The following is a 23,904-nucleotide window of genomic DNA, read 5'->3' on the forward strand; positions in this document are numbered from 1 at the left end:
ATGGATGAGTTGCCAGAATGCCAAACAACTAACCACCTACCTGGACTTACACATGTAGACAACAATTCCGTTAGCAATTAGGACTTAACAGATTGGATAACTGTACATTGGGCATGAATGCACCTATACAGTTAACCATTTCTATTATGCATTTGTTCAGCCGCATGCGTCATCCCGGCATTTCCTTAGTTCCCACTGTAAGCTTTCTCTTTTCTTTTTGTTTTCTTTTCTCTTTTCTTTTCTCTCTTTCATCTTTTCTTTCTGCATTCTATTCCTTTCTCATTTTTCCGCTCTTTTCTTTTCTTATTCTTTTTCCCCCCTTCTTGTTTTTCTTATTTCTTTCGCTCTTCATTTGGTTACGGTCGAATCCTATGGATATTGCCTACGTATCGTGACCCCGCACGAATCAGACCAGGCGTAGTTCGTGAAAATAAGTGCAAAAATAAAGGAACAAATTTTTGGGAATTTTCAGATTTTCATTACCACAACATTCTATTACAAACTAAACATTTTGAAATGGAAAATAACGGACTCCAACTAAACTCAAATACAAACTCTGAACATACTAGCATACTTGGACGCAAAAAGAAAACAGACTGACAAACAACAAACTCTAGAATGGAAAATACGGACTCGATCTATGAATACATTAGTGCTTCAAAAGTGGGTGCCCGCGGGGCATCGTTCGGCCTCGCCGTGGGTTTAGGTGCCAAATCCCTTTCAAGTTGCTCCAGCTCATACATGGTTCGCTTGACATAAATTATTACTGCCGAAAAGAAGTTAGTGCGGGTCATGTCTTCACATGCCCGACATCTCCTAAGGATGGCGTGGGCAATGGTCTCAATCCTGTCTCTTGTTCGACCCTTTTCTATAAGCAATCACCTTACTTGATTATTGCGAGCCTCCAACACATGAGAATCCTGAAGATGCTGATCCTGCAGCTGCTGTATTTCTACTTCCATTCGGGCCAATAAGTCATAGCAGTGTCCACTTTCAGTCTCAAAAGCTTTATCTTGCTTAACTGCTTTATCCTCAAGGGTGACCACTTTCCTTTTCAGACTACCGATGGTCTTTTCATAATCCTTCTTTAATTGTTGCATGTAATGGGTGAGTTCTTCTGTTCTTTTTACCCACTGTGCCCGAAGTTCCGCTATGGTGCCTTCGGATTTTTTCAGTTCATCCCGGCACTCACCAATTTCCCTTTTCAGCCCCTTTATCAATCGCTCGTCCGATCGGTTCCTTTGTTGGTTATTGGCAGCTATCCTCATTTGCTGGACTTGGGCCCTAAGCGCCTCGTTTTCTTGGGTCAACCTGTTCTTTTCTCCCTGATCAGCAGCAACGCGCACACTGTTCTCAAATTTCAGAGCTCCAATCTGTTGTTTCAGCTTGCTGATTTCGGCCTGATAGCCTTCTTCTTTTTCTAGCCAACCCCATTATTCTTGTGATGATTCAATGAAATCCTGGATGTGGGGTCTTTTAGCTGGTCTCTGATGCTCAAGTTCTCTTTTGTACCATGCGAGGTAGTCTGGCGACATTTCTCCTTTGGCCCGATCCTGCACACAAGTATCTGCTTGTAAATATTGACATTCATTCCAAATCTCGCGGACTTTTGCTTCGGTAAACTGTCCGTCAGGGCTAATCTCAATTACTTGGGCACTAAGATCTTCCTCCCGTGGCACTGTTTGGCATCTCCCGAGTTGTCTCAGAACCTAACATGGAGCGTAGGGCTGGATGCTCTTAAGTCCCATCAAAAGAAAGTGTGACCTAGCTGCTGGCATGTATATGACTTCTTCAACAGGCAACCATCCCAACGTCCACTGTATCTGACTGCCCGTGAGAGTACGAAAGTATGATATCCATGCTGTTACTCCTTCAGGCAGACTAACCCTGTCAATCCTTGTGTAAAACTCTCCTATACATGTCCTGTCAGACAAACCATAACTCAAGAGCGGGGAACGGTAGCATAGATGCTCGGTCATCCACATTTGTAGCAACAAGTTACACCCCTCAAAAAAGTTTCCTGCGGCTTTGCAGGCTGTGAGATCTCGGAAAATGTCAAACACGATCATAGGTGCAAGAGAGCTTTCATTTTGAGCAAGCAAGGTACTGACGACCCCGACTACTTTTATATCAATATTCTCGTCTTTCCTTGGGAACACCAGGAGGCCCAAAAAGGTTATCATGAAAGCCACCCGTCTGTGCTCATCCCACTTTCGACGGTTATTTTTACTACATAGCTTGATGTCCGGCTTGTTAAACCCTCCCACGTGGCCGTAACTGTCGTATATGAAGCATAGAGTGCAGAAACCCTTTGCCAAATCTGGATTATGGACCGTCTTGGGTATCTTCAATGAATCTAAAAACCGATGCACCGTGATGGCTCTTCGAGCAACCAGATATTTTCCTCTTAACGGAACCTCAGCATTTCCGATGTACCAAACGATTTCCTCCAGAGTTGGGGTGAGCTCAAAATCTGGGAAGTGGAAGACATTGTGCGCCGGGTCCCAGCAAGTGACCAATGCTCTTATAATATCACCCCGAGGCTTGATTTCCAATAAACCCGTAAGACCTTTCAGATATTTCTTGACTTTGTCTTGTCCTTCATTTCCTAAATCGTTCCACCATAGCCGCAACTCGAAAGGGATTTTAGTCATTATTGAGAAAGGTTCGTTTTGCATCGTGCTCATCCTGCACATTTATTAAAGTGATTTAAGCAAAGACAAAACTTTTATTTGACTCGAAACAAAATTAACTATTTCCTTTTCCAAATTTAAAATGAAATACTCGGTTTTTGAACACGGCCTTTCAGCACTCCCAAGAACGAAGATTTTAAGGCTGTAAGAGTCAACCGGTCAAAAATCAAAATTGACCAAAGGTGGCCGTTATGCAAAGTCAGCCTTCCGGCGTCCCTTTAGGGAACATTCGGCTATTTTTGACAAAAACGGTATCACCTAACGTATTTATGATTCTTTTGTTTTTTGTTTTTCAAATTAAAATAAAGACCCGGTATTGCAAACGCGGCCTTTTAACGCCTCGGGACGACAATTTTAAGGATGTGTGGGTCAATTAGCAAAAAACATAAAGATGACCGTTTATGCAAAGTCAGCCTTTCGGCGTCCCTTTCGGGAACATTCGACTATTTTTGACAAAACGGCGTTACCCGACTTATTTATGACGAAAATTAAAATTTTGATATTTTTTTCTTCTTTTTTTTCCTCTTTTTTTTGGCTATTTTTGCAAAGGGGAGGTTGGACCCGATGAGGGTTGCCTACGTATCTCACACCCTGTGAGAATCAAACCGGCGTAGTTCGGGCCAAGAAACTAACTATATTTTGAAAACAAGACCTTCTTTTTTTCATTTTCCATGGCAAGACAAACAAGACAAAATAACGACTTTTCCTTTTTCATTTTCAACAACCTATTTTTCCAAATTAAAGTAAAGACTCTTTTTCTTTTCCTTTTCAACAAACAATTTTCCAAAAATAAAGGACTCTTTTCCTATTTTTCTTTTGCTTTTAGTAAAACAGACTTATTAAAAATAAAGCAATCTTCTTTTCATTTTCTCAAATTTCGGCAGAGTTTCGCCAGTATTTGGTCATCGATTTTTCTAAAATAATCAATTAATCTCTCTTTTCTCTTTTCCTTTTTTTTCTTCCTCAATTTTCCAGCATTCCCGAGATTCAAAAGCCGGACAACATGCTGGTTCGAAACAATTATATGTACAGAACAAATAGGATGCATTAGGATGGTCTTTTCATTTCAGGTTTCTAGCCCTAGACGGACCCAACCCCTGTGTTGAGTCCCCTAAATCAAATGCATCATGATGCAATTAAGCGCTCCTACTAGGGATCCGGCATGAGGTCAAGTTATTCTAGGTTCAAAACCTGGGTATGTGTTCTAAACAGTGCACTCGAGCGAACAACTCGAGTCGAGGAGGGGGCAGCGTATCGGGGACCCGCGAGATCGTCCGGCTTGGCAACTTATCCGAGCCTCTTTTATTCCAGGGTATGACACTAACAGAATAGGGAGTCTCAACCAGTAAGCACATCCCCATAGGTGAAGAGAGAAGGGTATCGGCACAGTTTATATACAGTTCAAATGATATCAAAGCGGTAGCATTTATCACATTTAGTATGAAACATGTAGGAAAATCAGATATAACCAAATACAACAATTTATCTAAGCTCGAATTCTGAACCCTGAACTAGAGATTCTGGGTTCGGTCCCCAGCAGAGTCGCCAGAGCTGTCACACCTCCTTTTTCACCTACACCCCGCAAGGGTATAAAGGAGTTTTTTCAATTAAAGAATAATCGAAACGAGATTTAATTATTAATTATTTAGAGTCGCCACTTGGGATATTAATGGCGTCCCAAGTCACCGGTTGAATCCCGAACCGAGGAAATTTATGACTTTGCTAACAGTCCGCGAACCAGAAATCTGAGTAAGGAATTCTGTTAACCCGGGAGAAGGTGTTAGACATTCCCGGGTTCCGTGGTTCTAGCACGGTCGCTCAACTATTGTATTTGATTTTATCTGATTTTAATACATGCTAGCCTATGTGCCGCTTATTCGTAAACCGCCTTTATCATTATATTTTAAAAGAATTGCAACGTTATGGAAATGCGTCTCGAACCATGTCGCAATCAATGCACCCATGGTTGTCAGCACATTCCGACTCCGTTGAGATTTGGATTTGGGTCGCATCAATGCGCACCCGAGTTTAGGAATGTAATTTTATTAAAGTCGTGCTTAAAGAGTCTAGTGTATTATTATTTTGGGGAAGGCCGTGAAATTCGCTAAACGGCCCGCCCGAATTCATAGCATTTATTGAGGGCCCCGCGTTTCGTATTTTATTTGGCGAGGCTCGTCTCATCATTATATGTAAAAGCCAAACTAAAAAATACTACGATTTTTATTCTTATTTGTCTCCAAAGGCCATAATTTATTAGTTAACCAATCAATTACTATTAGAAGCACTTAAAAGGCCCAAACCTTAAGTCTATGATTCAGCAACCCAATGGGTTTCAGTCTATTAGGCCCAAGTCCGATTTACAAAAAGCTTGAGCTTCAGGGCCCAAACATACGCCAGCTTTCAATTCTTAGCAACTAGATGATCAACAATGGGTCTTGTGCTATTCTAGCAGGGTTTCACGCCACTGGGCCAAGGTGAGCCCAGAAATGTGGCTCAAGTTGCAACAGTCCACCGTACTAATTATGAACGAAATTGAACTTATATGATCACCAGGCCACAGTTCCTTCACATCGTTGGGATTAACATTATACTACGTTATTTGACATTCAAAACTGTCCAGGAATATGCAGCAACAATTCGATATTTTAGAAAACAAAAATGGAGATTCATCATCAATTTCAGAATCCTAGTGGGACTGGACAGTAGCTTCCTCACTTATGAATCAACATGCTGAGACTCAATCTTGAATCCAACATTTAAACCAATATATTCATCTATGACCATGATCTACTTAATTTCAGATTGAGAACATGAAAATAACTAGTAGAAATTCCATCTAATTACAACTAATATGGACTTATTCTATGAAATTAATTACAGCTAGTATTTACAGGGGTATGCATCAACTAATAGGGGCTAACTACAACTAGTAATTAACTCGAAAAATAAACTGATTCTGATACACAACAATTTACAGTCCCATTAATACATAACCAGTTTCAGTTCAATTATGCATTTCGAATTTGATAACAATATACAACCACCAAACCATGACAAACTGTCTAAAACATAACAAGCTAAAGATCTAAAATAGAGAATTTGCTCCAATTTCATTTCATGTTGTCAACAGGGAATAATACATCGAAACAAGTTCAAAACGTGTACCTGGAAATCAGAATATCAAAGGGAGAAGGAGCAGTTAGCAACAGCAGAACAAACAACAGTGATTTGGAATTTCAAACAGCAGTTTCCACCCAGAAATGAATCAGTGATCCAGGAAGCTTTTCAAAACCAAAACAGCACCAGTACAACCAGCAATGAACCCATCAATCCACATATTCGATGAATAACCCACAACCAACTCAAATAAACCAACACCAGTGCTCAAATAATTCAAAACACTTTCAGATTTCAACTATTGAATAGATACGGAAGAGTTCAAGCTGTTTTTGATTTCGAGATGAACTAGAAAGTTGAATTAAAGTTGGAATTCGAAAACAACCTGAAGAAAGCAATGAAACAGTGTTTTTTTTTGTTTTTTTGAATGTTTTGAACTTCAAGTTTGGATCTCAATAATCAGAGAGGAGCTTCCTTGGGAAATTTTTTCGGACCCTCAATGCAGGCATTGGGGTTGCCTTTTATAGGCAACAAATATGGTAGAATGCTCTAGATGGCACTCACACAATTTTCCTCTTTTAATTTCAGATTTCCCCTATTAGTCCTTCAACTTCTGCCTTGTTTCTCAAGTTACTCCCCTAAGTTTACTGAAATCTACACTAAAGTCTTATTCTAGAAGGCCCTAGGGTATTCTTTTACCTATACAATACCTATACTACCCTTATCTTGGTTTTGAAATTACTATTCTTAATACAACTACCCTTTTCCATGCCTAAACTACCCTTATTCCCTTCCTGAAATTACTACCCAAACAAGCTGAGCTTCAAACCCCTAACTGACTGACTCAAGCCCTCTGTTAGCCATAAACGGACCAATTATAGTTTCCCAAAGAATCCAAATCAGCCTTAATCAGACCAAAACAAATTAAACTAATTAGAACTAGCTAGACGACTAATCAAACTGAAGCCAAACATGAACTAATTATTATTTAACTAAAAGAAAAACAGAAACTAATTCAAGCAAAATTTAACTTAATTAACAAATTATAAATCGAACTAGTATAAGGAATTGGAACATATTCAAACAAACAACTAGACTTAATCAAATCGGGATACAATATTAGAGCAATATTGATAAAAATTAAAACGTAAATTAACTAGACATTTAAACAAGGAATTCACACATGCAGAAAATCAAAAAAGGAAAAAGAAATTTAAAATGAAAGAAAAATACCAATACGAACCCACTGACCACGAAGAGCTTCGGCCAGTGGTTTTTCCACATCCCCGAAATTTCTTACCCTTAACATCCCTAACCATGTGTTTTCTTATGCTTTTCCAGACAGATTCGAGATACAAGGCCATGGGGGTTGGGTAGAGGAGGCCCAGACGGTCACGTGGTGTTAATTTGGTGGTGATTGGCTTATTTTGTATTTTGGCTGGAAACCTTTGATCAAAGATTCGACGAGCTAGGGCTGGATTTGAAGGAAACGGGTGGTGGATTCATGACGGGGAAGAAAAAGAGGTTTCGTGGTGTTATTTTGGTGGCCGATGGCATAGGTGGTGTTCGCAGGCGGTGGGATTCCGGTGAAGTAACAGAGGGTACAAGGAGGATGAACTGTGTTTTTTAGGGTTTGGGAATTTCAGACAGTTATATCAAAATGGGGAAGGGGGTTCCTGGCCGTCGGATCAGAAGCTTTAATGGCCAGGATTGACTGTCCCCCAAACGACGTCGTTTGGAGGATTAATGAATTGGACCGGGTGGGAAGGTCTTGGACTGGATCAACTACATTGGGTATTTGGGCCTGAATGAGATGAATTGGCATGGCCTAAATGTGGGCAAACCTTTCTCTATTTCTTTTTATTTTCTTTTCCTTTTCATTTGTTTCTTTTATCTATTTTTGTATATTTTTTTGATTTTATAAAATTGCAACAATTAAAACTAAAATCCTAATATCTCACTAATTGATTTCTAAAATTATTTTAAAAACTATTTCGGGACGAATTCACAATTAAACCATTAAAAATGCAAAAGTGAACTATTTTTGTTATTTTCATATTTTATTCTAAAAACAAATTATCCCCTAATTAATGTTAAATATATGAAATTAAATCCTAAATGCAAATGTATATTTTGTATTTTCATATGAATTAGAATGCACATATAAATGAGCCAATTAGCAGAAAATGTCAGCAAAATTCCCTAAAATTATAAAATAATAAAGAAATTATTTTGTTTGAATTTCTAGGAATAATTTGCTTTTGGGCAAAAATCGCATGCTCACATCTCTCGTGGGATGATTGGGTACTAGAGGTGAGTTATATATGAGAGTGGCGGAATTAGGATCAGATATGGTAATTCATGTGTTTTATGGACCTGGAGACTGGGAGTTCTCATATACAAGTTAGCTTGTGGTTGTGAATGGAAAGATGTGGGTAAGTTAGTCAGATATTAGTATGTACTATGATTCCGTCATTGGTAGACCTATATGGATGTGTGTTCTGTATCACTGCGGCTTGGTTGACTTCGAGTTGCCAATGGTGAGGTGTGTGTTGATTCGTCTGTTATTGAGCTTATTAGTAATCTGGGGAGACCTATGAGTTACCTTTCTGTGTTGTGAGGCGTTATGATTTGTTGGTTATAGGCACATATGGTGCAGTTCTATTAGTGTTTCATAGTGGAAGTCGAGCGGAAAGAGTAATTTGGTGTTGCTCGGTGAACGATGTATTGGTTATGTCCTATCGGGTGTGCATGGTGTATGTTATTTGTTTCACCGTGGGTGTAATGATTGCTTTGATTGCAGATATCAAATCGTGCGTGGTTGTCGATTTTGAGCATAATGACTTGAGGTGTTTCATGTGGAACAATGTTGGATAGGATCGCACATCACAGCGAAGTTATGTGGAGGTATGACCTTGCGGGTTAGATTCGTGTGTTATGTTCCTACAATGTGAGACGGGTTCTCAGCCTTGTGTTGTGGCGGTACTGGTTAGCTTGAGGTACATCTCTTTCAATTGAGTCATTTTCATGATTTGAGTATGTTCGGACCGTTGCTTATTGGTGTGCGTATTATTCAAGTGGTGTTTTAGGCCTGTACGGATGTGTCATGTCACCAGAGTAGTATGTTGGATATGAGGAGATCGTTGGGATCTTTAATGAATACAAACAAATTCGATTTCAGCATGTCGGGAGGATATATATCGAGGTTCGGCTCAGAAATTTGCTATGGTCCTTGCCAAAGGAGAAGTGGCCTTATGAGTGGTTGATCTGAGAAATGGTTAGGGTTTATTGCGTTTTTCACTTATCATTGGCAGTATATGGAAGTGTTGGAATGAGACTTTAGTTGATAAGAGGTTTTCTATCGGTATTCGGTTGTTGTGTGCAGCTGCTGTGAATAGAAGTTATCGCTACGAGTATTTGAGTTATGTGGTATATCACATAATTTCACCTGAGGTTGCAGGCATGGGCTATTACAGCTGGTTCGGGCCTATTCAGTGTATGAGTGTGAGGTTTTGATCGTATTGATGGTTTCAGAAGTGGAAATGTGGTTCTATGATTCATGGGCTAGATTGGGTTGTGTAATTTCAGATTCTATGTGTTATCACACCTATATGAGATAGGGTGACGTGGGATCACCCCCGGTTTATACATGGTAAAGTTATTCAGCTATTGGTTGGCTTTTAGAACAACTCTGAGTACGTTCGAGGACGAACGTGTGTTTAAGTGGGGGAGGATGTAACGACCCGACCGGTCGTTTTGAGCTTTTGTACTTTGATCGCCAGTTCTCGGGCATGACTTTCCCCATATGATGTATTATGACTGATGTAGATCAATGGTTTTGGTTTTCAGGAAAATCGGAAGGAATTTGAAAGAACAGTCTTAAATGAAAGCTTTGAATTTGAAAGGTTTGACCAAGAGTTGACTTGTTTGTATATGATCTCGGATCGGAATTTTTATGATTTGGTTAGCTCCGTTAGGTGATTTATGACATAGGAGCGCGATCGTAATGCATTTTGGAAGTCCATGGAAGGATTTGGCTCGAATTGACAAAGTTAGTATTTTGGCGAATTCCGGTTGATAAGTGAGATTTTGATCCGAGGGTCGGAATGGAATTCCGAGAGTTTTTGTAGCTTCGTTATGTCATTTGTGATGTGTGTGCAAAATTTCAGGTTATTCGGATATCGTTTGGTCGGGTTTTTGATCAAAAGTGTATTTCGGAAGTTTTTGGAAACTTAGGCTTGAATTCGATGAGTTTTGGGTATTCTGATATTGTTTGAGGTGTTTTGATGATTGGAACAGGTTTTAATGATCTTATGAATTATGTTGGCAAGTTTGGTCGGGGTCCCATGAGGCTCGGATATGTTTTGGAAGAGTTTTTGGAAGATTTTAGCATTTTGATTATAAGCATGTAATGATCCAAAGGTCCATTTTTAGTTCTAGAGATCGAAATTTGTTTTGAGACTTCCAAAATTTTGATAATGAATTATAGGACTGATCTGGAAAATTTGGTCTAATTTCATCAAGTCGCGATTGGGTTTTTGACACGAAACATGAGTTAATTGTTTAACGAGCGAAATGGATATCGCACTGAGCAAACGAGCTCCGAATTGAGTTTCGATTGAAGGACTATGTTTGTATCATTAGTTGTGACTCGTAGGAACAAGAATCATCGAATTCTGAGTTCGTATGATGGAGTTAGAGCCTTTTTAGTGAAAAGAAAAACTGCTGCAATTTTCTGGGCAGTTTCTGCTTTTTTCGCATATGTGAACAGTGAACGCACCTCTGCGAACAGTACCGTGTACAGTACCCCCGTGAACAGTACCGTGTACAGTACCCCGTGAATAGTACCCCGTGTACAGTACCCCGTGAACAATCGTGAACAGTGTGAACAGTACCAGACAGAATGTTAAGTTCTGGAAAATGGGCCGAATCCCATTTTCCATTTTTACCAAATTGGAGCTCGGGGAGAGGCGATTTTCAAGAGATTTTTAGAAAAAACAACGGGGTAAGTGTTCTTAACTTAATTTTGGTTAGATTACCCGAATCTATTACTAGTTTTGGCATTTAATTGGTGATTTTAGTTGGGAAAATCTTGAAAACCCTCTTGGTTTAATTTGAAGATTTGAGGGTTGAGTTGATGTCGGATTTTAGTAAAATTGGTATGGTTGGACTCATGGTTGGATGAGGTTTCATATTCCGTAATTTTTGTCGGGTTCCGAGATGTGGGCCCCACAAGCGAATTTTGAGTGCAATTTCGGATTTTTAATGGAAAATGTAGAATTTCATATGTAATTAATTCCTATAATTTTTATTAAGTGAATCAAATTATTGTGGCTATATTCGAGGCATTCGGAGGTCGATTTGAGAGACAAAGGCATCGCGAGCTAGAGGATTAGCCGGTTCGAGGTAAGTAATGATTGTAAATATTGTCCTGAGGGTTTGAAACCCCGAATTATACGTTGTTGTGTTACTTTGAGGTGACTTGCACGCTGGATGACAAGGGTGGGGTAGAGCACCGCTGGGGATTGTGACCTAGTCCATCCCGAACGAATATTTTAATGTGTATTTGATAGTTAATTGTTTGACATTATTATATTTTTGGGTTGTATGCCATGTTTGGGGCCTTGTGCTGACTTGTTGAGACCCTTAGGGGCATTTTTACTATCTTTCCTCACTCTATTTGTTTGAAAGCATATTCTCAGTCATGTTTTACCTGTTTACTGCTCAAATCTGGCTTTATCACTATATTCTTAACATGTGGAAATTGTTTTGGGCTGGGTTCCCTGTTTTACTGAGATAGACCGAGGGTCTGATTGTGATATTGATGACTGAGATAGACTGAGAGTCTGATGGTGAGGTTAATGACTGAGAGAGGCCGATGGCCTAGTTGTGAGGATTATATATCTATGGATCGGGCTGCACGCCGCAGCAATGTATATATATATATGTATATGGATCGGGCTGCACACCGTAGCGATACTGGATCGGGCTGCACGCCGCAGCGATACTTATATGGATCGGCTGCGCGCCGCAACAATATAGCGCTTGGGCTATCGGAGCCCCTTCGGAGTTTGCACACCCCCAGTGAGTGCAGCCGACTATTTATATGGATCGGGTTGTGCGCCACAACGATGCATGGATTGGGCTGTGCGCCACAGCGATGCATGGATTGGGTTGCACGCCGCAGCGGTTACTTTGATTTCAGTTATTGTGAGAGATATATGGATGGGGCTGCACGCCGTAGCGGTTACTATATGGTACCAATTGAGCGTGAATGCTGAGTGCGAGTACTGATTGGTAAGAGTTGAGTCACGAGTGACAGGGAGGCTATCCCGAGGGGCGATAGATATATACATGCATATGAGTGGTGTTTTGCCTGAGAGGCTTGTTTATGGACTTATTGATTTCACTCCTCTTAAAATGAGTTTCTATCGAATATGTTGATTTATTGACTGTTTTCACTCATCTTTATATTGAGCCTCTGTCGGAAAGTTGCACAAATTTTTTAAAATAACTTTTATTTAAACTGGGGTTTATGAGATGTTCAGAAATTAATCACTAATTTGACATTGGTTATTTCCACTGAGATTTTCAAGTTATGAAGTGTTTGTGATTACTGTTTTTCCCGAGGGGCTGTTTTACGAACTATGCTTTGCCCGAGGGGCCGATTATGACTTTAATCTCTATTATTATTTTAATGGTATTGAACCCCTACTGAAACTGTTGGAAGGTATTTCAAAGATGATTTTTACTAAAAGTTGGATTTTAAAAGGGAAGATTGACTCGTATTATGATTTGAAAGCCTGTTGTGTTTATTGAACCCAGCGTAAATGTGGATTCATTGTTTCCTATTGCTCAGCCTTTATTTACTCTTATTACTTACTGGGTTTGAGTACTCACATTACTCCATGCATTTCGTGTGCAGATTCAGGTATATCGGAACCCGATAGCGGGTGTTGATAGCTCAGCCGCGGAGTCGTCAGAGTTAGCAAGGTGGTTGCATGACGTTTGCAGCACTGCTTCCTTCCCCTCATTGTTGTTACTGTATTTAGTACATTTTTAGACTTTTGTTGTATTCAGACCTTGATAGTTGCTCATGACTAGTGACACCCCGATGTCGGGCTGGTATTTTATTTCGCACTGTTATTCCAGGATTTTATTATGAAACATTGTTTAATTTAAAGACTTAAAAATGACTCTTAATGCTTAAAAGGTTAAGGTAAGTGTTGTGTCGGCTGGCCTTGTCTTCACAAGAGGCGCCATCATGACCGGGCCGGTTTGGAGTCGTGACAATAGTACTTCCCATGCAGTTAGATAATCTTGTATTAGTAAGGGAGTGGGCTATATTAGTAGAATTAGTGATGTTTGTGTGTGACATACGTTTAAGTTTAGGAGGGGTTAGGGCATCATTATTAGTAGAGGAGTAATTATAAAATTGCATGTAATTTAATTGGGTTGTTTTTGAGTCTGCCAAGTGGACGTCTATTGGCTCATTGACTGCCACGCCAATTGCCATGCAAAAGTGTTGATACTTCCTAGGCTCCTTGTGATTTCATTGGTGCTAATTGACGGATTATCCAATGCATCAAAGGAGTTGCTTGTGTCAACTGTATTTTCATTTTGATAAGTATTATTAGCATGTAAAAAAGGAGTAACAATGTTCCCATTAAGATTAATATTTCGAGATTGGGAGGGGGGGGGAGACTTACCTGGGATGGGAAGTAAATGAACAATTCCCTTACCAGTATTTGTTTGTTGTGGTTTCGCTTGTACACAAACTTTTTCTTCTTCGAAAAAATAACAATGTGCCAGACATCCTCTTTAGGCAGTGAAGATCCCTTTTCCATGCCATGAGAAGTGTCTAATGCCTTGGATTAGGTAGTGGCACTGTCCCTTTCTGAAATGGAAGGTTTGCTTCTTTGCTTCGTGTAGATGCATGAGGCAATTGAATGCCCTAATCTACCACAATTCTTGCATAGGAAATTGACTTCTCCATAGTGGATTTCTTGTTTGTGTTGTCCAATATAAATGAATGGTGTAACCGGCACCTCCAATGGAATTTCAACGCATAGTCTAGCATAACGACCCCTTAGGGTAGAAGAGGTTCATGCATCAATTTTTAATAGTTTATCAATCTTGTTACCAACTTTTGTGAGTATTTGGCAGTCGTAAAATTCTGTTGGCAATTGTGGTAAACGTATCCAAATAGCAGCCAGTGAAATCTTAGCCTTTGAGGCAATAAAATTTGGTACCCATTTTTAGACAGATAGGAAATGGCCAAAGATGAACCAAGTACCCTGATGAAGGACTTTGAGCATGCTATCTTCATTGCTAAACTTTGTAATATAATAATCGGATCCTAGGTCAATGAGTGGAAAATTTTCTTTTAGTTTCCACAGGTCCTGAATTTTCTTTTTGAGTAATTGATGTTGGATTCTCATTCCTTGTAGCTTTATAATCGTTGAGTATTTCCATGGAGAGTAAATGCGGTGTAGGTCTTCCAGAGATAGATGAATTAGGTGATCATCATTTGAGTAAGGCATTGTATTTTCAAGGCCATTGGAAGGAGATTGATGAGATTGGTTATGTGAATCAATGATCATGTGGATCTCCCCATCTTGAATTCCATCGATTAATTTGTCCTTGAAACTTGGGTTTGAAGGCGTAGGAGTTATTGAGCACTGCATTTGATCAATGTTAGGAGGCTTAGGAGGAATTAAGGTAGAGATTTTAAATTGTTCATGGTTTGGGATTGTAGTGAAAAGGAAGAGGTTCTCTCTCTAACCGTCTAGGGTCTCATTTAGTTTGACTATGCATGCAACATTAATATTTGATGTATACGCTTTCACAAAAGTTACATAGTTTCACCTATTTAATTTATATGATATAGTTTAACCGAACATTAAATTTAAAAAATAAAAAAAAGGTTTTATAAACTTATCTATACTATAATAAAAGAATGAAAGACTTTAACGAAATGTCGTTTGCCTTTTTTACCCTTTAAAAATAGAGTTCATACTGAATAAAATATGCATTTTTTAGCGAAATGTTGTTGTCTTTTCCCCTTTAAAAATAGAGTTCACACTAAACAAAATAGATTTTATTATTTTCCAATATTTAGGACTAGTAATTTAATTAGTTTCCTTATATTTAGGAATAGATATTTAATTGATACTTCAAAATTAATTAAATCTTTTCTTATTTAAAATAGGTTGGAAGTGCTAATATTAGGACTTTATAATTTTTATATTATAAATTGGAAGATAGCATTAAACCTAAAAAGATCCTAAGAAACGAAAAAAAGCTAAGTTACCGTCAATCTAATCACTTTGGAGTTTGGGATAATTTAATAGAAAGAAAAAAGATTCATTCTTGGAAACAAAACCCTGAAAGACTTGTCCCAAAAAAATATTTCTTATCACACCTCTTTTTTTCCAGAGTCCGAAATCAAAATGTGATTTTTTTGAACACAAATAATAGAAATATATAGAAAAAAAACATGATGATCAATTTATATATTTTGGTTCCGAACTCCTTTTTTCACCCTTAACCCCTTTAAAAAAGATAAAGGGTAATTTACATAATATTACGAGGCATCCCCTGAATAAAATATTTACAGAGTCTACGGGGCATTCCGTTGAATATAAACTAAAAGGGATGACCTCTCATCTCGAATCAAACAAAAATTCTAAAGATTGCTTATTCAGATGTGGTCGGCCTACACATGCTACTAGCGAATAATGCAACAAAATAAATAAAGAAAGAAAATAAAGTAAAAAAAATATCTAAATCTTGCTCAAATTCTTTTAACTTATTTTTATGTATTTGACCAAGCTCAATTCCTAAGGCATGTAAACAATTTAATCACTAATGAGCTTGGTCTTTTTCCCACTCCCCGCAGTCCAACCATTCATTCAACAATAAATTCATGTCTAACTGGTACAAATAAGCAGGTGCCGAACAATTACAAATAAAGAAATAAAGGAAAAACTAGTAACAAAATACGGAGAATGGATCCAAATATGATAAGAGTTGTTACTATCTCACTAACCCGTTTAAAGTTGATCTTTAATTAGTTCCTGAAATGCATTTAGCTCACATCTTACTTCAAGACCTAGAAATGATGCAGATTCTAAAAAAAAAAAACATCAGCTCATCTCCAAAACGTGAATGAAACCGTAAATCTCATTGTGACCACAAAACTAGCAATCAACCACAAGTTTCACATTAATGACTCAACCCCCTTTTTGGTGTATTACTGTCTCGTCTTGTATTTTCAATCAAATGTATGTCAATTTCAGGATCAACAAACAAACGTACACTTTTAAAAATTCGACTACGAACCGAGTATCTCAGTAATACCATTGCTCATACTCAAAAATCAGTGGGAAAAACGACCAAAATCAAGAAACAAAATGTAACATAGATTCAAGCTTTGCTAACAACTTCGCAACTAAGTGATCTATAAATTACCACGTCAAAATCAGTGATACTATGAAACACTTAGTGATCCAAGCGTAGACCAAAATACTCACTGACTAAAGTTAATTCTAATTAACTCCCTCCAAACAATTTTTAAACACTCACCAAATTAATTATAACTTAGTACTTATCATACTTGGGATTCACATGAGAAAACAAAAGGAGAGTAAAAGATAAGATATGGACCTGGAAGATGAATTTTCAGTCAATGTGATGTTTGAAAAATATTACACTTGAAGGCAACAGTCAAAGCTCGAAAAAAAAGCAACGAAATCCGACAACGAGAACCAAAATAGGCACTTCGAACCCCAACGGCACTCAGCAAACATCCACGAATTCGAATCCACCTTCACTCATTTGAATTCCATCATTTCGAAACTCTAATCAATATCAAAAATTGAAAATGAAGAGACAGGCTCTTTGTAACGATCCAACCGGTCGTTTTGAGCTCTAGCACGTCATTCAGCGGTTTGAGGCCATGAGCAGCTTCACTTCAGGTATTATGACTTGTACACGTAGTAGGAATTGAATTTCGGGAAGTTGAGAGTTGATTTGGAAAGGAAATTCTTATTTCGTAAGCTTTAAGTTGGAAGAATTGATTAAGATTGGATTTTTGAGTAAACGGCCTTGGAATCGGGATTTAAAAGTTCAAACAGGTTTGTATGATGATTTTGGACTTGGGAGTATTCTCGGATCGGGTTTTGGATGACCGAGAGCGTTTCGACACCTATTGTGGGAGTTAGCCTTTTGGAAGAATCTCATAAATCTGGGTTGAAGTGCATTTCAATGTTATCGACGTCCGTTTGAGATTCCGAGTCAAAGAATAGCTCCGTATGGTGATTCTGGTATTGAGAGAGCGTTCGAAGGTAGATTTGGAGGTCCGTATGTCATTTTGGAGTCGTTTGGCAGAAGTTATATATTTTAAGGTTTTTGAGAAGTTTGACCGAAAGTGAACTTTTTGATATCAGGGTCGGATTCCAATTTCGAAAGCTGGAATAGGTCTATAATGTTAAATATAACTTGTGTGAAAAATTTGAGGTCAATCGGACGTGATTTGATAGGTTTCAGCATCAAATGTAGAAGTTTAAAGTTCTAAAGTTCATAAAGCTTGAATTGAGTTGCGATTCACGATTTCGACGTTGTTTGATGTGATTTGAGGCCTCGAGCAGGTCTGTGTCATGTTTTGGAACTAGCTGGTGTGATTGGACAGGGTCTCGGGAGTCTCGGGTGAATTTCCGGCAGCTAACGGATCGAATTTGGAATTTGAAGAAGAATTGATGCAGTGGATATCTGGTGTGACTGCACTTGCGAGGTTTTGGCCACAGGTACGGAGCCGCAGAAGCAGCCTGGGAGTCGCAGATGCAGGGTTGGGCAGTCAGGGGAAGGACCGCAGGTGCGGAGTGTTGGCCGCATCTGCGCAAGTGCAGAAGCGAAGGAGTTGACCGCAAAAGCGGAAGAAAACCGTAGAAGCGGAGGGAACCTCGCAGGTGCAGCTACTATTCCGTAGGTGCAGAAATGTCGTTGGGCAGAAGGGTTTTATAAAAACCGGACTTGGCCCATTTTTCTCCCATTTTCATTTGGTTTGGACGATTTTGGAGAGCTTCAAGAGGAGATTTTCATCAAGTAATTCTCAGTAAGTGGTTTATTTCTATTTGTGAGTTAAATACATGAATTATACATGGATTGGAACATGGAAATTAGTATAAATTGTGGATTTTTGGTAGAAGACCTAAAATTTGGTATTTTGGATTTTGACCACAAATTTGGGCTTGAAATTGAGAATAAACCATACATTTGAGTGCGTAATGTTATGGGTAATGGTTATCTTCGAAAAATTTCAGAATCCGGGAACGTGGGCCCGAGGGTGATTTTATCGACTTTCCGAGCGAAGTTGGGAATAGTTGTAAAATGAATTGTTATGGATATTAGAGTATATTTTCGTTGGTTTTCTCATTGTTTGGCTAGTTTTGGAGCGTTGGGTATCGGTTTGAGTTGTTAGAGTGGCCTTGGAGCCGGTTATGGGACTTCGGAGCAAGGTAATTCTCCTTTCTAACCTTGTAAGAGAAAATTAATCCCACAGGTGAACTAAATTATTGTGTGCTTCTATTTGTTGAGGAGGGGGGGGGGAGAGGCTACGTACGCACAAGGTGACGAGAGTCTGTGCATAGATATTAGCTATGCCTCTGTCCGGGTAGTTTTAGGCTCACATCATGCTTGCTGATATTGTTATTGATTTATGTTTATTGCTTGCCTTGAGAGGGAGCGAGATTGAGTTCGCTCATTAAATGTTTTGAAAGTAGTAAAATTGAAGAACATAAGATTTAGAAGGTTTCATTTGAACTTCTTAATTTTGAAAGGAATTGAGGAATATTATAATAGCTTAAGAAATCTATGTGTAACCGCATCGCATGTATGTTTCGTGAGTGGGGTAATTTCCTTAAAAAGCTACGAGCTAAATTTCCCGTATTTTGAAAAGAATCAAGAAAGAGATATGATTTTAATGTAAATTTATATTTAATCGCGTCGCAAGTATGATCCGTGAGCGAGGCAATTCCTTAAATTTATATTTGACCGCGTCGCATGTATGATTCGCGAGCGGGGCATTTTCTTCTTCTATTCTTATGGGATCGAGTCGTTCGCCTCGGCAGGATTTATGTACCACTCTCTCATGGGAGCGGGTCGTTCACCTCAGCAGATTAATAGATCCATCTATGGTAGGCGCCTATATATATATATATATATATATATATATATACACACGCACACACATTATTCTCATGGAATCGTGCATAACATTTGGCTAGAAGCCAGTGTATCTGAGGGGTTTTCCCTGATTTAAATTATGACAACCTCTTGATGATATATATATATATATATATATATATATATATATATATATATATATATATATATATATATATATATATATGCCCCGGTTACGGAGGGAACTTGCTAGTTGAGAGATTGAGTAAAATTGTAAAGAGGGGAATTGTACCACGTATTTTATACATGTTTATTTCATATATTTACTCTATTTCATATTTATTCACTTATTTACTGTACCTGATATTATTGGACCACTAGTAAGTGTCGAAGTCTCTCATCACTACTTCTTCGAGGTTAGACTGTATATTTACTGGGTACGCGTTGTTTTCGTACTCATACTACACTTATTGTGCATTTTTGTTGCACATGCACATGTATGTATAATGGCCTAATGGGTGCAGCGGCATGGTTGATACAGAGTTTAGGTGAGCTGCATCTCTCGAGATGACCTGCAGCCAGTAAAGTCTTCTTCACAGTATTGGTATTTTTTTCTGTCCAAAATTTGTATTCTGGACAGTTGTTGTATTTTATTTTACTCCTTAGTAAATGCTCATGCACTTGTGACACTGGGTTCTGGGATGATTATGGAATACTTAGTATTGAAATTGGAAAACGTTATTATTATTATGTAAAGTTCATCTTTACTAGTTAAATTGAAGGAAATTCATGATTTCAGAAATATTAAAATGAGAATTTACTAATTATTTGGTATTGGCTTGTCTGATGGTGGTGTCCGGTGCCATCAACGACCTTTAATGGATTTTGGGTCGTGACAATATGGTATCAGAGCACTAGGTTCTCTTAGGTCTCACGAGTCATGAGCGAGTCTAGTAGAGTCTTGCGGATCGATACGGAGACGTCTATACTTATCTTCGATAGGCTACAGGGCTATTAGAATCACTTCCCTTCTTGATTTCTCATCGTGCGATTTAATTCCATTGAGGCTTATGCCTTCATTTCCTTCCCATTCAATTTTACGCGATGTGAAACGCTGGTTATAAAATCGGGAATTGAGGAATTTTAATAGTACTACAGATGTGGTGTAGGATATTTCTCCCTGCGTAGTTGATTGGGCTATTGTCGTCTCTTTTTGGAAGGATATTCTGTCATTTCAGCTCAGTAGCTTTACTTCTAAGAGCTTTGAGGCTATGCACAGGTTGCTATGATGCTCATGAGTTGTTATTGCACAGTATTGATGTGATGGTCGGATGCTTGCCTATGTGTTGGGGCAGTGAATGACTTGAAAGGAGGTTACTCAGTGCATGGTTTCGAGATTCAGTATTTTATTTCCAGCGGAGGAAAAGCAATTGGCCTACGAATGTCCAGATTTGGGTTGATGAAGTAAAGAGACTTGGTATTTTCTAGCGTGGTGGAATTTTCATCTGCGATGTAGTGTCGTCGTCCTTGATTGAATGTGTTAAGTTCACCGGTGTTATGGTCTTCTTCAATTTTCCTTTGGGGCAAGGAATTGTGAAATAGAGTCTGGGAAGTGGTTGTCAGAGATTGTGGTGTGCGGTGATTCAGGTTTGAATTAGTGTTTCTGGTGTCGATGGATCGAGAAAGATGATCTTCGGAAAGGTTTACAATTAGTAATGATCTATTATTTCAAGTACTACATAGATAGATTTTGATTTAAGGCAACAACTGGGCAGCGATGGATGAGGAAGGACGCGTGGGAGGTGCCTTACGGTAGTTAAACTTCTAGAAGGCCAAGTGTGAGAAACATGAGTCTAGTAGTTGCTTAAAGGAGTGACTCTAACCAAAATGGGAGAGTGGCAGCGTAACATATGGGTTCTGTGGTAGGATGGCTACATACCTCTAGAAAAGTCTAGAGTGATTTGGGATTTAAGGTGGACAGTGACTGGGTCTACGGACTCAATTTGGAATATTGTCTATTAGGCGGCGGGAGATTTGATGCGACAGAAAGGAGTTGCTTGATATGGAGAAGAATATAACATGACTTAGGGTTGGAAGATATTATCGCACATTTAGTTCATGCCTATGAGGAGTGATTTGACTTGTGCAGCTGGTGAATAGGCATGGACCCGAGATGGTTTATTGATTTCGTAGTAATTGCGCTCAGTGCAGCATCATTGGAAGATTTCGAGGAATTTGGCGAGTCGATACCGCGAGTCATGTTACAGAGGAATGATGAACCTTGGTGAGTTTCAGAGTTATGTTGTGGTAGCTTCAAGCTAAGTGGGAGAGTCCCACCGCCTATGGTTGGATTGCATGGTCATCTATTTCTGAGATTTCTGGTTATCAGTGTATTGGTAGGTTATTATGACTAAGGAAAGAAAACATCAGTGGTAATTTGAGCAAGGGATTGAGGAATGTGTGATATATTGGGCCTTATTGGTTCATGTTCAGGTTTAGGAAGACTCAAAATTTGTGCGTCGTGTGGAGGTGATGTACAAGAAAGGTGATTCAGCCGGTTGTTTTTTTGAGAGGGTGTTCATGTGCTATTTTCGGGACCAAGTCAGAGTGGGTGACTTTCAACAATGGTCCTAGTGAATTCAAAAGTTAAAATGTGGTGCCTAAGGATTTCCAGCCCGCAGTATGGTTAATAATCGAGCTTTGCGGATTATGAAAAGTGGCTTGGAGCATTCTATGATATCTTCGGCCACAGTGTAGCATTTGGGGAAAGAGAGAAAATGACTTTGGATTCGTAGAGGAATTATCAAAATGGGTGTACCAGTTGAGGATGTGAATATGCGCACAAGGAGGGTATGGGATGGTTCGTGGGATTTGAGACAGCATGGTCTCGTGTTATGAGGTCACTCAAGATGAGTGCAGATTTAGGTTCATGATGTTTTAAATTAAGATATTATTATTCCCAAGGCAAGTCCAGAGTAAATTAAAAGAAGTCGGATTGGTTAGCAATAGTTGGATTGGCATAATGGTGGCAAGGATCAGTTTCTTCAGCGTGTTAAGTTATACCTGTGAATTGTGACGGTACGTGCGAGGCTTGATGACTACCGTAATTGATTTTATTTGGGGAATTTCAAGTATTATGGTTGGTTTTGTACAGATGGATCTCGGAAGAGTTATCGTGGTCCAGACCACTACTTGAGGTTGGTATTTTCTACGGATATGAGAATTCAGTCACGTATTGTAATAGTTATCTTGAAATGAGTTAAGTAAAAGGTTTCTATGTGATGAAATGTTTACCCTAGCTATTAGTGGATCAGGAGTTATGATAAAAATTTTGTGCTCCTGCGTGTTGGCATGATTAAGTGCATCGAGTAGCAAGGGAATTGGAAGTTGAGGATTAAGGTCGCGGTTCGATATTGACAAGAATGTCACGACCTTGGATGAACGAGGAAGGAATCAAATGGTTGGAGCCAGCTGGTATTGTCTTTAGCATCCCCTCAGATCGGTGTCTTATGTAAGAGGTTTTGAGTATTGATTTACGGATCCTTGGTTTGCTTTATAACATTAGTGAGGCCGGTGGTATAGATGTGCAGACTTGTTACCTGGTGCGGAAGGCCGTGAGAGCCTGTCCTATGGGAAGATTGTATAAGAGTGGCATGTAGTCACTTGGTTGAGTGAATATTGAAACCAAGTATGAAGATTGTGGTGATATCGCTAATTTGGGAATTTCTGCCTGGAGGGCGCTCGGTTCATTTAGTTATGGGTTGTTGAAGTTTATGTTATGGTTGTTCTTGTATGTTATGAGAAAAAGGGGTTATTATGAACCATTCAAAGGTTATTAGCTTAGAATAGTGCGATCAGAATCGGCTTGAGGTTTGTGGATGGATTTAAATATGAACGTGGGCTCTATATCGGGCCGGATATATTCATTTCAGCATAACGCTCCTTATGGAGGAGTATTCAGACGTTGTATGTTGTTTCGTCATTGGTTGTTTCATGTAAACTATATTGTTCAGTGTGGGTTGTGAAACGGCTTGATTAATTTCATATGTGTTGAGGTTCCGTGTAGCGATGGTGTTGTGTGTGTATTGGGAAAAATTGTATTTAAATATAAAGGTGACGTGTCGAGACACGTAGACTGGTCAAATAGTTAAAGAATTACAACTAGCCAAGAGGTACGAGTTGCAACACATACGAGCAAATGGCAGAGGAAGAGGCACAAGCAGTTTTTCAAATAACTCAGCGCCCGTACCTATCTAAGTCATTTATGTTCGAGAATCAAAAAGAATGAATCTTACAATAGAAAAGAGTGTAGATACGGCATTTAATAGGCATTAAATGTGGAATACGTTAGAGAATTTGGATTGAATGTAATGATTATGTAACATAGCATTCAATGTCTTTAATTACTCATAGTAGCCTCATTATGATTTGGGCAAAACGTATATCTCCAAGATATCTATAAAAGGGAGATATCTGATCAATTGTAAGGACACAAAAAACACTATTGGAAAACTTTGGTTTACTTGTTTTTCTCTTGATTACTCTCTTGCTACTTCTTTTATACATTCTTTTGATTATCAGTAACCCGTGTTCTTCTAAATTCTAGCTTTAACTAAAATTTCATTTTTTGGTTAAACAAATTGGTTCCGTTACCAGGAAACTGATAATCTATTTTCTTTTCACTTAACTTTCCTTGTTGCTTCAATTATGTCGAACAACAATGACAACACTCAAGGAAACCAAGAGAACCAACAAAATGAGGGAGATCCACATAATATTAACATTCAAGTTCCTACTCCACGAGACTCTCCATGGCAATCTCGTGAGGGTACTCCTGATAGGTCTCAAATAAACGAGTATGCTCAATTTGAAAATGCTAAAGTTGTTGATGAAGCTTTGAAGAAATTAA

This window comes from Nicotiana tabacum, chromosome 1 (assembly GCF_000715075.1).
Source record: "Nicotiana tabacum cultivar K326 chromosome 1, ASM71507v2, whole genome shotgun sequence".
NCBI classification, from domain to species: domain Eukaryota; kingdom Viridiplantae; phylum Streptophyta; class Magnoliopsida; order Solanales; family Solanaceae; genus Nicotiana; species Nicotiana tabacum.